Here is a 15,635-nt window from a genome sequence, read left to right as displayed (position 1 = left end):
TGACGGAGGATAACATTGGAATATTATTTCCAATAAGTAGTATGTCATCCACATACAATATTAGGAACACAACATCGCTCCCACTGAACTTCATGTATAAACATGGTTCCTCAACACTTCGAGTAAAACCATTTTCTCTTATAACATGATTGAATCGATGATTCCAGCTTCTAGATGCCTGCTTAAGACCATAAATGGATCTCTTAAGCTTGCATACTTGGTTAGGATTTTTCGGATCTACAAAACCTTCAGGTTGTAACATGTACACCTCCTCTTCTAAATGCCCATTTAGAAAAGCGGTCTTTACATCCATTTGCCATATTTCATAGTCATGAAATGCAGCAATCGCTAACAATATCCGAATGGATCTTAGCATGGCTACAGGAGCAAAGCTTTCATCATAGTGAAGACCCTGAACTTGGGTAAAACCGTTTGCAACAAGCCTGGCCTTGTAGACATCATCATGTCCTTCTATGCCATTCTTTATTTTCATGCATAGAACTAATTTCGGATTCCATGGCTTGAAGCCATAAAGCTGAATTAGGACTAGAGATTGCAGCTTTGTAGGTGGCGGGTTCGTCGCATTCTAGAAGCAACACATCAAGACTCCCATCCTCTTCAATACGTCCCGAGTATCAATCAGGATGGCGAATTTCTCGACCTGACCTCCTCAATTGAGGAACAACTTCCGAATTAGATGACGAAGGAACGTCTTCACGTGCTTCTCCATTTGTCACTACTTCGCTTTGTGTCTCTTGAACTTCATTAAGTTCAAAATTTTCCCACTCTGTCTCTTAGAAATAAACTCACTTTCTAAGAAGACAGCCTCATTAGACACAAACACTTTATTTTCTTGAGGTTTGTAGAAGTAGTAGCCTCGTGAGTTGGTAGGATAACCTACAAAGGTGCATTTTTCGGACCGGGGGGCTAGCTTGTTGTCGATCTTTACTTTGACATAAGCATCACATCCCCAAATCTTCATGTAGGAAATATTAGGAACCCTTCCTTTCCACATCTCATATGGAGTCTTTTCGGTTTCTTTTGATGGACTATAATTCAATGAGATAATTGTTGTTTGAATTGCAAAACCCCAAAACGAGTCAGGTAACTCAGTTTGACTCATCATAGATCAAACCATATCTAGTAGGGTTCGATTTCTCCTCTCGGCCACACCATTTAGTTGTGGTGTACCAGGTGGAGTAAGTTGTGACACAATGCCACAATCTTTCAAGTGTGAATCAAATTCATTACTGAGATATTCTCCACCACGATCAGATCGTAGTGTCTTTATCCTTTTGTTCAATTGGTTCTCTACTTCATTCTGAAATTGTTTAAATTTCTCAAAAGCTTCACTCTTATATTTCATTAAGTAGACATACCCATATCTACTTAAATCATCGGTGAAGGTAATGAAGTAATCATAATTACCCCTAGCGGTGACACTCATTGGTCCACACACATCGGTATGTATAAGGCCCAAAAGTTCACTAGCTCGTGTCCCTTTACCACTAAAAGGACTACGAGTCATTTTGCCTGGGAGGCATGATTCGCATATACCATAAGATTGGAAATCAAATGGTTTGATCACGTTAGTAGAAACTAATCTCTTAATGTGATTCTCATTGATATGACCCAATCGACAATGCCAAATGTACGACCCATTTGGATCACTTGATTTGAGTTTCTTGGTTTGTATATTATAGATGTCATTCCTTGGATTTGATGTTTCTAGAACATAAATGCCATTAATAGATGAACCTCGGCCTATGACCAAGTCATTTCTAGTAATAGTACAACAATTGTTCTTGATGGCAAAATTAAATCCTTCTATGTCTAACATAGCAACTGAAATAATGTTTTTAGATAGAGTAGGTACATAAAAACAATTATGCAAATACAATTCAAATCCATTCGCTAGAACAAGTACATAAGTACCCTTGGACGTGGCCGCTACCCTAGCTCCATTCCCAAGTCGGAGATCAACATCGCCCTTGCTCAGCTTTTCCACGTTTCTTAGCCCCTATAAATGATTACAAAGGTGAGAACCACAACCAATATCTAGTACCCATGTTGTGGTGGAAGTGAAATTTACATCAATAACATAAATCTCAGTAGGAATTTTATCAAGTGGAATGACAAGTCCATCCCTTATATTTCCCAAATATATGGGGCAATTTCTCATCCAATGTCCCATGCCATGACAATAATGGCATTCATCATCAACTTTGGCTCCTCTACTAGTCCCACTAGTCCTTTTGTTACCATTGTTGAATTTTCTCCCTTTTCTTCCCTTCCTCTTGAACCATTTCCCTTTTGTAGCAAGAACTTGCTTGCTAGAACTCCCACTTACTTCGGCATCCCTTTCTACCAAGGATAGGGATCTCATAGACTTAGTGACATGGTCTACCCGAGACGCATTCACATAAGGCCTAGTTATAGTAGGAGGTATTGAGGAAGTGATGAAATTGAGGTTTCCATCGGAACCGATCCCAAAATGAAGCTCTCTAGTAGTATCGAGTTGGTGGTTGGAGCAAATTTCGTCGAATAGGTTGTGACATGACTCAATGGTAATTGGTGTTGTTGCTTGTGATGGATCCATTGTGATATATATCAACTACAAATTTGGAGGTAAAGAAAATATTAACATTTGTCATTTTAATTAAACTTGTAAACATTTTTAAACAAGTTTTAACATTTATATAGTGACCTCCACCCAACTAATATAAATGATTTCGAGATCCAAATTCATATTAATACGGGTACGGTAGTTTTAGTCATCCCTTATTAATATAACTTGGTGGATTAACCTTTTAATCGATTCTACTTTTAGAACTCTCGGTCGATAAAAATTACTCTAACTTTCATCTTTAGCCCGGAACACATGCGACTACGGTCTCGAATACTTCCGTTGAGCTCAATCCAAATTTCAATGTAATAACATTTTACTACCCCACTTCGCCAATGTAACAAGTTTGTATTACGGTAAAGCCGGCTCAACTCCCTTGTGAAATTGGTACTTCATGGGTTTCTACTATTTGGCAAGGCTAATTCACAATTATTATATGTGAGAGGTCTTGTCAATTTATTATCTATCACGTTTTAAGTGAACTAAAGCGGTGAACTACGCTAATTATAATTGACACGGTCGATGGCTCGATATGATATGCATGTGTTGTTATGGCGATTTGGCAATGCATGCAACATATTAAAAGAAATGCAAAGCAATAAATAAAATTCCTAGTATGGCCTTCCTAAAATAGAAAATCAAATAAACTATTACATATTCGGAAACCAACTCCTTTGGTCCCTCGAATCTTCAATTGGCACGCCTCCCAAGACACCGTCTTCGTCGGATCACCTTTCCGAATGGCACCGTCTTTGAAGATGCTCCATAATTACAAGTAATAATAAAAATACAAAGCTATTCCTATTATACATTTGTAAAATGGAAAAACTAATAAAAATAAAAGTGATACGAGATCACATTAAATTACAACCGAATCAATATTCCCTTTCATTACGGGTAATATTGATTAAAACTAAGGCCATACTAAGATAAAATTACATAATTCGAAATTATATAAATAAAAGACATTCAACAATTGAAATATGCAGCATTATAATATGTACCTATCATGCCAAATCATGTGCCAAATCGCCCTGTTTAACTTATGTCGTATATATATAACCCGGTTTTATGGAAATGCGTGATAATAACCTTTTAAAATCACTAATTAACACTTAAATCACATCTAAGCTCAAGTTAATTATCCTAACACCTTTTAGGACTCAAAAATTAGTCATCACTAAATTTTTGACAATAATTAAACTTGATTTAATTTTATGCTTATTTTTGACCTTAAAATCATAATATTTATGAAATAAATCCAAATTAAATTATAAAAATTTCGAAATTTGAATTTTAAATTTTTGAACATTCTGGAATAATTCCATGACACTCATAATATCAAAAAAACATGATTAAAATTTTCGAATTAATTTTGAGAAAATATAGTTGCATTTATTCGGTTTTATCACATAAAATATTTAAAATATCCGAACATTAATCCAATAATTTTTACAACTTTAGATCTGATTAGTGGGATATTTATTCAAACTAAAATAATTTTCTCATGCCATGCGATATGTTTTAGCTATTTATGCCAAAATAGTCACTATTTATGCCATTTTTACTCTAAAAATTCATAAATCATGCTAATTGAGATCTTTTAATCTCGAAATTTACATACACTTTTTAAAATTTGCATGTGACAACATATTAAAATCTCATGGCTTAATTCGAAATATAACTATTTTTTTAACCATTTTATCTCTTTTAATCCATTTTTATCTCATAAAAATCATAAATCATGCAATATTAATCTAAATAATACGGGATTTTACACACAACTTGTAAAATATACATGTGAGTCCATATAAAATTTTCAAGGTCAGAAACTTAGTTTAACTATTTTTAGCATTTTGATTCCCATTTTAGTCATAAAAATGTAATAAAATGACCAAAAATCCTTAAAATGAGCAATAAATTTCCATAAATCATTAAAATGACCTAAAATCATTTTAGGACCAGAATATATAACATGCATGGTGATTTTGTGGCTTATACTTATAAATCACAAATTTTTAGTTTTATATGTTAACCTTTTAACTCGGAAAAACAATAACCGATTATGCATGCAACATCCTTATGCTCTGATACCACTTATTAGGTTCATATACCTATTATTAGACTCCTCTAATAATTAACTAATTAACTTGTTAATTATTTGTTCTTTAGATCTAGTGCATGCATAACAAAATAAGAGATTTATAAGGAAAAACAATGTCCCTTACATTGGTAGTTGGTTCGAAAATATGGGCACAAGTAAGGTCACCTCCCTTCACTTGTTCTTGAGCTTAATATGATGGATGATCCTCCTAAGTCTCCAAGTATAGAAGACACTCCAATAAGTTGCACCCAAGATTAATCCCAAAAATTCCTACTAATATTAACTAGATATGTAGTAGAAACTAGAAATGTAACCTTAATAATACTAATATTTTTAGTATTACTACTTCTAGTAATAGATTGAGTGTATTAGTATTTGTGAGAGTTTTTAGCAATTTGCATGTGAGGGAAAGTAAGTGGAAAAACAAGTAAAAACCAAGAGGGAAAAAATAAGCAACAAATGCTCATATTTAAGGGCCAAAAACCGGTGGCCTTAGAGCATTAGGGGGGAAAATTTTCCTTTTGTTTTTACTCATTTGTTTAGTCTAGGTAGAGTAGTGTAAGAATAGGTATATGATTAAAGCTTGTGTGTTGTGTCACAATCACACTTTAATCAAAACAAACAAAAGACAAAAGATCATCTTTTGCTCTTCCATATGACCGAAATAATGGAGCCATTTTGTTCCATTTTTACCTTTTTTCATTTGTCCCACAAATGCTTATAAGTCATATGTTTAACTATCTTACATAATTAATTATTAATGTAATCATTTAACACTTAAATATTACAACTAATAATATAATATACACTCCACTATATGAGTAGTATACTACCATTATATCAACATATAATGGGTCTTATAATTACTAGTTAGTTAAAATTACAACTTCTTGTAACCTTAAATAACTAATTACCTCTACCTCAAAACTTATAAAATACCTCAACTAATTTAGTAATTTAACACTTAATTACTAAATTAAATCTTATTTAATCACATTATAATAAGACGTAAAATTGCACTCCCATAATTAAGGAATTAATTAATCTGTATCGCATACAATTAATTAAATATCTATTTGGGCCTCATCCTATAGGTGTGACCTAAAGGGATCAACTGACCACCACCGTCACACGACAGTAATGTCAAACTCTAGTTAGCCAATCATTACCGATTAATGACGATCAGTCGACTATATAAAGAATCATCCCTCACGTATTCTTAGTATGAGATTTAATTATGATATTAAATCATGTGATCGCACTATTGTTGAGGACACATTTCCCAACAGCACCATCATCGGACTACCATCGAGCATGAATCCAGGTTTAACAATTAGAACTCCTCCATTGTTTGCAATGCAATCACAAAGCAGGTTGAAGAAATTTTTGTCATTGAACAAGTTTCTTCTCAGTCCACACTTCTTCCTTGGATTAAAAATCGTCAAATGCAATTCATTTTTGGGATCAAGATTACAAGATACACCTCTCTCACCCAACTTACGGAGGAACAACTCGGTATTACTCCCATCTCTTGGACGCAACTCATTCAACTCATGTGAAATATCAATCAGGCAGCGGAGCGAAATAAAAATCGGAGCTATACCTTGATATTTGGCAATAATATTGGCTTGGGTACTAAGCAGGTGATAAACTGCATGAGCAATGCAAGTGGGCTGATTTCCTTGGGAGCGAAGAAGAGGTAGTGGGTGGGTTCCTTTACGAGGCGGGTCCCCAAGTCGGTTACGTGGAATCAAAGAACGAGAACGACGGGGAGGGGCACAAGTGGAAGCCAGTTGGTTAGGTCGAGTCAAAGAACGAGAACGAGAACGAGAACCCGAACGAGAGTACGGATGAATCCAAGGGCGAGGGGCAGAGGTCGAAGGGTCTGACTCATCGTGTGGAGCCGAAGTACCTGAACCGTATTGGGAGGACTTCCAAAGATAAATCCCATGGTAATGAGGAAAACCCCAAGAGAACGTTTTTTTTTTTCAGGAAAGCCCGGGGGAATTATGTCTCTTATTATACCCGCCAAAAGACTCAGACTACATGCGTGACGGAACAAACCTAGAGTACCGACATTATGTTCCTCCGCCGCCCAATTCACCATTGTTTCGCAATCCATTGGCTTGTGTTTCTCTTCAAGTTGCTTGTCTTCCTCTTCAATCCTCCTCCTCCTCTCTTCTTCTTCTTCGAGTTGCTCTTGTGACATATGCGATTTACCTTTATCCCTCATTATCAATAACTACACACAACAATTAATTAATTAATTACATGTTACAAGTGATAATTAAACAAAAATTAACAAATATTAACATAATGTAAGAATTAACCTGAATTTTAGAATGAAGTGGTGGAGACGATGATAAATAATTAATTACATGTTACAAGTGACAATTAAACAAAAACTAGTTTTATTACCCGTGAAATTCATGGGACTAGATATGTTGTCGATAGTGTCATGTAAACCCGAATTTGCGATCACACTGGACCTTAAGGACAAAATAGACTCGTAAGAAAAAATATATTAATCAATACGCATATATTTATTGTTATGTATATGACCACAATTTACTAAACTTTTGCCCACGATTATTATTATTTTGCCACGGATATTGCTACATTTGCTAGTGTTTTTGCAACGATTATTGTTATTATTGTTTTCTATTTTTTTTTTTATCATAATTCATCCGGGTCGGTCATTTTTCTACCTTTTATTATCTGTAAAATACTATTAAAAGGCATCCTAAAAAATGTCAAGTAGACAAAGTCATGTAGGATGTGGAAAAGCCACATAGACATTCACATTGCCACCTTGAATAAGATTGACATACGCCTACCCAACCATTCTCCACGCAGACATTTATAATATATAGTTAAAAGACTACTTATACAATTTAAGTTTTATTCCACATGTCATTTTTAGATTGGTTAATATTAATTAATTTTAATTTATATTGTTTACTTGATTAATGACAATTGACAACATAACATTAACTTATAAAATTAACATTTTAATTGAATGTTTTGTAATACAAACACAAAAAAAAAATAACTAATAAAATTCTAATTAATTCAAAACATAATAAAAATAAAAAGTGAAACAATTAATTTAGTTCTCATTGTATAGTTCACCTACCAATTTTTTGAATAAAGTTGAAAATTCATTCTCCTGCAATATTAATATAAACACAAAAAAGAAACTAATAAGATTTTAATTAATTCAAAAAATAATAAAAATAAAAGGCAAAATAATTAATTTAGTTCTTTAGCTATACCTTACCTACCAAATTTTTGAATAAAGTTGGAAATTTATTTTCCTGCAATATTAATACAAACACAAAAAATAATAACAAACTAATACAAAACATAAGAAAAATAAAAAAAATGAAACAATTAGTTTACTTTTCTATGTATACTTTAGATGCTATTTTTTTGAATAAAATTGAAAATTAGGGTGAATATAATAGTTATATATATGAAAAATTCTATTACAATTCTCTCAAAATTTTATGAATGAAAGAAAAATAAAAAATATGGTACATAAATACGGAGTATATAGTAATGATGAAAGGAAAGTTCTGCTTATCTTGTAATTCTTCCCTCGTTATGATATATATACTACTCACATTTCACCAAAAAAAGAAAAGAAAAAAAAGGAAAGTTAAACGGTCATTTCATTAAATAAAGGAATAAATAAGGTAAATAAATAAAAAACAATTATGAGAAGAGATCAATGGTTTACAATTTTTTTTTTTTTTTCTTTTTTTGTGTGTCTTTATCCCTTATATTTTTTAAATTTTTTTACCGTATATTTTTTAATTTTCTTAAATTGGTAATCCATATCACTCTTTTTTTTTTACCATGTCATACTAAAAGTTGTCATGTCACAATTAAATTTGCAATGTCACATTTTTTAAGTTAGCCTTTTAATAAGATTTTATAGATAGAAACAATTATAGGTTTATAGCCATTATAAAACCATAAATTCCAATATTTTAATTTTATTTTGTCGTATTATTTAATTACATAATTGATTGTCGAGAAATTCAAGAGGTGAATTAAATAGGAAAAAATGTTAATGAAAATTATGGGTGTTAACTGTTAAGTAATATAAAGAGTTTTAATCAATTTATTAACATATTATATTATAAAAATTAATTAAATAAGGAAAAGTTTTAATTAATTTGATGGGTGTTAAGTATTATGAAGGGTTTTAATCAATTTATTTCCATGTTTAATTAAAAAAATGAATTAAATAGGAAAAAATGTTAATAAAAATGGTGGGTGGTAAGTAATATGAAGAATTTTAATTAATAAGTTTTACTTAATTTATTAACATATTTTATTATAAAAATTCAATTTTAATTATAAATTATAAATTTTATTAATATGTTTTATCACAAAAAGTTCAATTAAAATGTCAATATTAACTATAAATTATGAAATTTTGATGTAAATTTCTAGGGTTTACATAAATTTGAGAAAAAAAAAAATATTTAATATACAAAAATCATTTAAAAATATGATAATATCGTTTAATATTATAGATAAGTGAACTAAATTAATTTATAGATAAATGAATTAAATTAATGCCATGTAATAATAAATTAATGTCGGTTAACGAAATGAGCGGAAAAAGGGAGATTGTCGTTGTTGGTAGGAATAGTGATGATAAGAGACGGGGTTATTGGGTATGAATGTGTGTGTGGCATTTGGGGTATGCGGCTGACGTGAGCTTCAAATGTATGCGTGCCTTTTTTTATCCTACGTGGCATTATCTACGTGAACTTAATTGGACATTTTAAGTTAGCCTTTTAATAGTATTTATAAATTAACAAATATAAACATAATGTAAGAATTAAACCTTAATTTTACAATGAAGCAGGTGGAGACGATGAGAAATAATTAATTACATGTTACAAGTGATAATTAAACAAAAATTAACAAATATAAACATAATGTAAGAATTAACCTGAATTTTAGAATGAAGCAAGTGAAGACGACGAGAAGACGGCGTAGAGGGAATAAGGAGACAATGGTGGGAAGAGAGAGAGTGAGAGAGGGTTCTTGCCGTGTTTTTTCTCTTGAGGTTGTTCGCCTTGCTAGGTCATGCGTATTTAAATATCATTTTTCAAAAACACAAATTATCATTTTAGACGGGCATATATCCGTATAAGGTTATAAATGGGTCAAATATTCACTTACTTTAAGCATAAAACAAACAACAAGTCGTATGGTATGGTTAAAAAATGTCACCATTTTAAGCATATTTGACCGTCTACAGTGAGACTAATTGTTTCTAAAATTACTCCATTTGAAAAAAAAAAAAAAAATTTACTTCAATAAAATGTACTCAGGTAACAAATTGCACTCAATTGGACTTTAAGGTGAAAAGTCGTGTTTTAGGACCGTTATGCCCCTATGTTAATATTAAGCAACATTTACCCTTGTGACTCTTCACTTTCACTATTTACATCTCTCAGTCATCTTTCTTCTCCATTTTCATCGACATTAAAATTCAAATCTTTACTCTAAAAATTTCCCCCAAATTTGCGCCATGCTGAATCCTACCCTGATTTGTGACGATTCCATATTGATAGCTCTAAGTTTCCTCCTCCAACACATGTTTATAGTATTAATTTGTTTGTTTTAAACCCCAAATTTCTGGGTTTAATTGCGATTCTATTTATTTGTTCATAGCCATATTTTGTGTGTTGTAAACCATAGCTTATGGGTTAATTTTGACAAATTTATTTGTTCATTGCCCTAATTGATGTCGTTTTAATTCAAAATTTTGAGTTTCTAACCCTAATATATGTGTTCTTACGTATAATTTCTGGGTTTGAAACCCAAATTTGTGGGTTTAAAAACCTAATTTGTGGGTTCAAAACCCTAATTTGTGGGTTTAAAACAATAATTTCTGACTTTGAAACTCCTGAATCTGGATTCAAAACCCTAATTTATGTCTTTTAAACACTAAACTGTACTCTAATTTGTTTGCCTTAAACACTAGTTTATTGATTGACAACCCTAATTGGAGTGGTACTATTGTAGGAAGAAAATGAACATGTCTTAATTGGGGGAAAAATGGGAAAATTATAAGGAGAGGGTGAATGAATGAAGTGAGGTGAAGAGTATAAAGGGAAAAAAGGGAGTAGATGAAAGAATTTGGGAAAGATTATATTATTGAAGTATATCAAAATACAATACAATACATTGTTTATATAGCATCTAATTACTTGCACAATAAGACATACCCTACCTAGTCTAGGAAAAACCCGAGATAAGGAAACTAAAACCTACATACAATATATCATAATACAATATGGAATATCAACATATACGGAATATCTTCATACTCCCCCTCAAGTTGGCGGTGTTGCACTCAAACTGCCCAACTTGCCAAGGATATGTTCAAAATGTAGTCTTCCTAATGCTTTTGTAAAAATGTCTGCCAATTGCTCGTCTGTGCGAATAAAACTCGTTTTGATAGTTCCATCCAATAAACGTTGTCGTACAAAATGACAATCTATCTCAAGATGCTTCGTCTTTTCGTGAAAAATCGGATTCTTAGCAATATGCATTGCCGCATCGCAATACACAAGGATATGCCGATTATACTTAATGCCCAACGACCCCAGGAACGTTTTCAACCATATTAACTCGCTCGTCAAATGTGTCATCGCCCTATACTCTGCCTCTGCCGATGATTTAGACACCTTCACTTGCTTTTTCATTTTCCACGAAACAGGGGAACCTCATAAACTCACAAAATACCCGGTTAATGATCTTCTCGTCAAAGGACAACCTGCATAGTCTGAGTCTGCATAGCCTATTACCTCCAATTCCCTTCATTTCTCAAGAACAATTCCTCTACTAACCGACCCCTTCACGTACCTCACAACTCGCAAGGCTGCCTCCCAATGCTCTTTTCGTGGCTCTTGTTGAAATTGTGACAGTACATGAACGAAATAAGCAAGCTCGGGGCGCGTGATTGTTAAATATACTAATTTCCCGACAAACCTCCGATACTTCGTTTTATCACGTAGTACATACCCCTTTGCCAATCTTAACCCATGTTGTTGCTCCATAGGAAATAAGACGGGTTTTGCTCCTTCTAATCCCGTTTCCATTACTATTTCAAGGGCGTATTTTCGCTGACTCAAAAACAATCTTCTTCTACCATGCGCTACTTCAATTCCTAGGAAATACTTCAATTTTCCTAAGTCTTTGATTCCAAATTTGTCATTCAAAAATACCTTGAATGCTTTACATACTTCCACTGAATTGCCTACTAAAATCATGTCATCCACATACACTAAAACAACAAGAAAAAATGATCCCTCATTATATGTGAACAACGTATAGTCTGCAAGGGATTGCTTAAAACCATATCGCTTCAGCGACTCCGCTAATTTCGTGAACCACATACGTGAGGCTTGTTTCAACCCGTAGATTGACTTCAATAATCGACAAACTTTGCTCTTATCTCTTACCTCTACACCCGGCGGCATTCTCATGTACACTTCCTCAAAGACATTGTTAACATCGGGCTGCGATATTAACCAACTCTTATTAATAGTGATTGTCAACAAGCATCGTACACTTACCATCTTAGCCACGGGTACAAAAGTCTTGTGAAAGTCAATTCCCTCCACTTGTGTAAACCCTTGTGCGACTAGTCTCGCTTTATATCTTTCCACGCTACCACCGACCTTATATTTTACCTTGAAGACCCATTTGCATCCTATCTGTTTCTTCCCGACTGGTAGGTCCACAATTCTCCAAGTATCATTCTTTTCTAACGCGGTAATCTCATGTCGCATTGTGTGACGATCCGCACACTTGAGCCCTTAGATTTATTTTATGCTTATGTAATTTCATTTTCCTTGTACATTTGTAGTAAGTATTTTCTTAGTAGTTTTAGAATAGGTTTCCATAAATAGGTATATCGCTATTCTGAACTAAACTTGTAAAATCAATGTTTCTCACCAGGGATGTAAATATCAAATTTCCCTCTTTAGGGAGTACTAGTGAATGAAAATCTACTTCCTACCTTGTGCCTTCGTATTGCTTGTTGTTGCTTTGTTGTGAACGACTCTTAGCCTTCACTTTACTAACAAGCCGTGTTTGTGGGATCGACACTAGGATCCCGACTCACACCCAGAGACCCGAGTATCGTGCTAGTGGGCGATCCCTCACTAGTACGAAGAGCCTTGTCGCTTGCATCTTGCCTAGAGAAGGGGCAAAGGTGCGCACCACGGTCCGGCAAAAGTAGCGGACCGTGACATTTGGTATCAGAGCCCGGTCTTCGGACGGGCGTCTGCGATCCGCATTTGTTTATCGAGATCGAGAAAATGGGCGAAACAATCGAGGACCGAGTGGATGCCTTAGAGGACGCAATCGACGTCAAGCTTCCCAAACTCGAGGACATCGTTATGCGGATGGCTGCGAGCCTCGAGGAGTTGCAAAAGACGGTTTGTGACCTTGAGATGAAGGTAGACGGGATGGATACCCGCATCCAAGTGATCAGTGGTGCGATCCCCGACGATCGGGAGGAAGAGATCAATCATCTGCATCGGAAGGTTGAGATGTTAGAGAACACGTGTGCCACGCTCGTGAAAGCGGTGGCCAATGACGGGAAATCTGTGGGGAGCCATAAGGTGAAGGCCCCTCCACCTCGTGCCTACGATGGGGCGAGGGATTCGAAAGCGGTGGATAACTTTATCTTCGATATGGAGCAATACTTCCGAGTAAGTGGGCTCGATGAAGACGCGGAAGTTGTCACGGCAAGCATGTATCTAGTCGACGATGCCAAGATGTGGTGGAGGGCTAGGTACAAGGAAATCGATGCGGGCACGATTACGGTGACATCGTGGGCCGACTTTAAGAGGATCTTGAAGGATCACTTCTACCCCGAGAACACGGAGTTTGTTGCTCGGAAGAAGTTGAAGGAAATCAAGCACACCAAATCAATCCGAGAATATGTGAGGGAATTCTCAGCGTGCATGCTCGAGATTAGCGAAATGTCCGAGACGGATAGGACATTCGAGTTCATTGACGGGTTGAAGAGGTGGGCACAACAAGAGGTCATGAGGCAGAATCCCAAAACTCTGTCTTCGGCCATATCGGCTGCGGAGCGCCTACTCGACTTTCACGGAGAGCGAGAGGCACCAAGAGTTGTGGCACCAACGGGGAATATGGGTGCATCACAAAGTGGGTACAATGGACAAAGGCCACAAAACAGCGCCATTTCAGTTGGGAACAGTCGGTTCCGCACACAAGGAAGTCAAGCCCAATCGGCGAGCACTACAAACTCGCCCTCAAGCTCGTCTTCTAAGGTGGGAAACTCTACTACTTCCACAACGAAGAGACCGTTCGCGTGTTTTGTGTGCAAGGGTCCTCACAAGATGGCCGATTGTCCGAGCAAAGCGGAGTTCAATGCCATGTTCAAGGAGATGCCGAAAGGGGCTCAAGAACGTCTTGATGGGGCGTTGGCCGACTATCACCAAGAGTGTAACGAAGACTCGAGTGATGGTGAAGACCAACCACGGATGGGCTCACTTCAGAGGATCAGCGCGATGGGGAAGTACGAAGCTTCCTCCGCCAAGAAATCCGACGGGCTCATGTACGTGGACATGATGGTGAAGGGGAAGCACGCACGAGCTTTGATCGACTCGGGTGCCTCCCACAACTTTGTTACGAAAGAAGAAGCTGATCGGTTGGGGCTTGTTTTGCGGGATGCTAACAGTTTGCTGAAGCCGGTCAATGGGAAAATGAGACGCGCGTCCAAGGAGTGGCTAAGAAGGTCGCGGTCCAAGTGGGTGAGTGGGCGGGGGAGCTCGACTTCACCACCGTTCATTTGGATGACTTCAAGTTAGTACTCGGGATGCGGTTCTTTCGTAAAGCATTGGTGGTATTGAAACCGAGTGACGGATCGATGCTACTAATGGGGTCTATCGTAGTGAAGACGGTAGACAGCGACGAAGACAAGGGGCAGCATCGAATTTCGGCTATGAGGGTGATACCGACGCCGAAACAAGGGATGCGACCTTGGAGAATGCCTAAAGGTTCGGTGGAGCCGAGGGCGAACAAGACCCAGGCTAACTACGATGCTAAGTGGCCTGGGGACGAAAGAAGAGTCTACCCCCTCACCGAGGAGTAGACAATGAGGGCCGAGATGCCCAAAGAAGTAGGCCTCGTACCATCAGGGGGGCGCGTCGATGTCTTTGAGTCGACGTCCTGGTTTGCGGGCCGGTCGACCCAAGAGATAAGGCCTCGTACCATCAGGGGCGCGTCGATGTGTTGAATCGACGTCCTGGTTTGCGGGTCGATCGACCCGAGAGAGAAGGCCTCGTACCATCGGGGGCCGCGCCGAAATGCTGATTCGGCGTCCTGGAGATCTCACATTCCCTTGAATGCAGGTGCTGAAGTGACGAGAGACAAGACGAAGGTCCGTTGGGGCCAGTACTTGGAGAAAGCCCGAGAGAGCACTTTTCAAGCAGCGGCAAAGTGGGCGTTCCCGAGAGACAAGGAGCACGTGGTGAACTTGGAGAACATGACGTTCGGCAGCTTCTATGTCAAGGAACTCCAGCCTATCCTTGAAGGGACGAAGAGGCCAGTCATTGTTTGGGACGAAGCGCACATTCAAGCCGAGTTGTACAAGCCAATCCCCAACACTGCATGGACAGTCAGAGCTCACCGAGGATGTCTCACTGAAGCACCGTTCAAGATTTTTTGTGTTGCCGAGGGCGGCAACAGATTAGGTGGGGGAGAGTGTGACGATCCGCACACTTGAGCCCTTAGATTTATTTTATGCTTATGTAATTTCATTTTCCTTGTACATTTGTAGTAAGTATTTTCTTAGTAGTTTTAGAATAGGTTTCCATAAATAGGTATATCGCT

This window comes from Silene latifolia, chromosome 1 (genome assembly GCF_048544455.1).
Source record: "Silene latifolia isolate original U9 population chromosome 1, ASM4854445v1, whole genome shotgun sequence".
In the NCBI taxonomy this organism is placed as follows: Eukaryota; Viridiplantae; Streptophyta; class Magnoliopsida; order Caryophyllales; family Caryophyllaceae; genus Silene; species Silene latifolia.
This window is presented reverse-complemented; position numbering follows the sequence as displayed.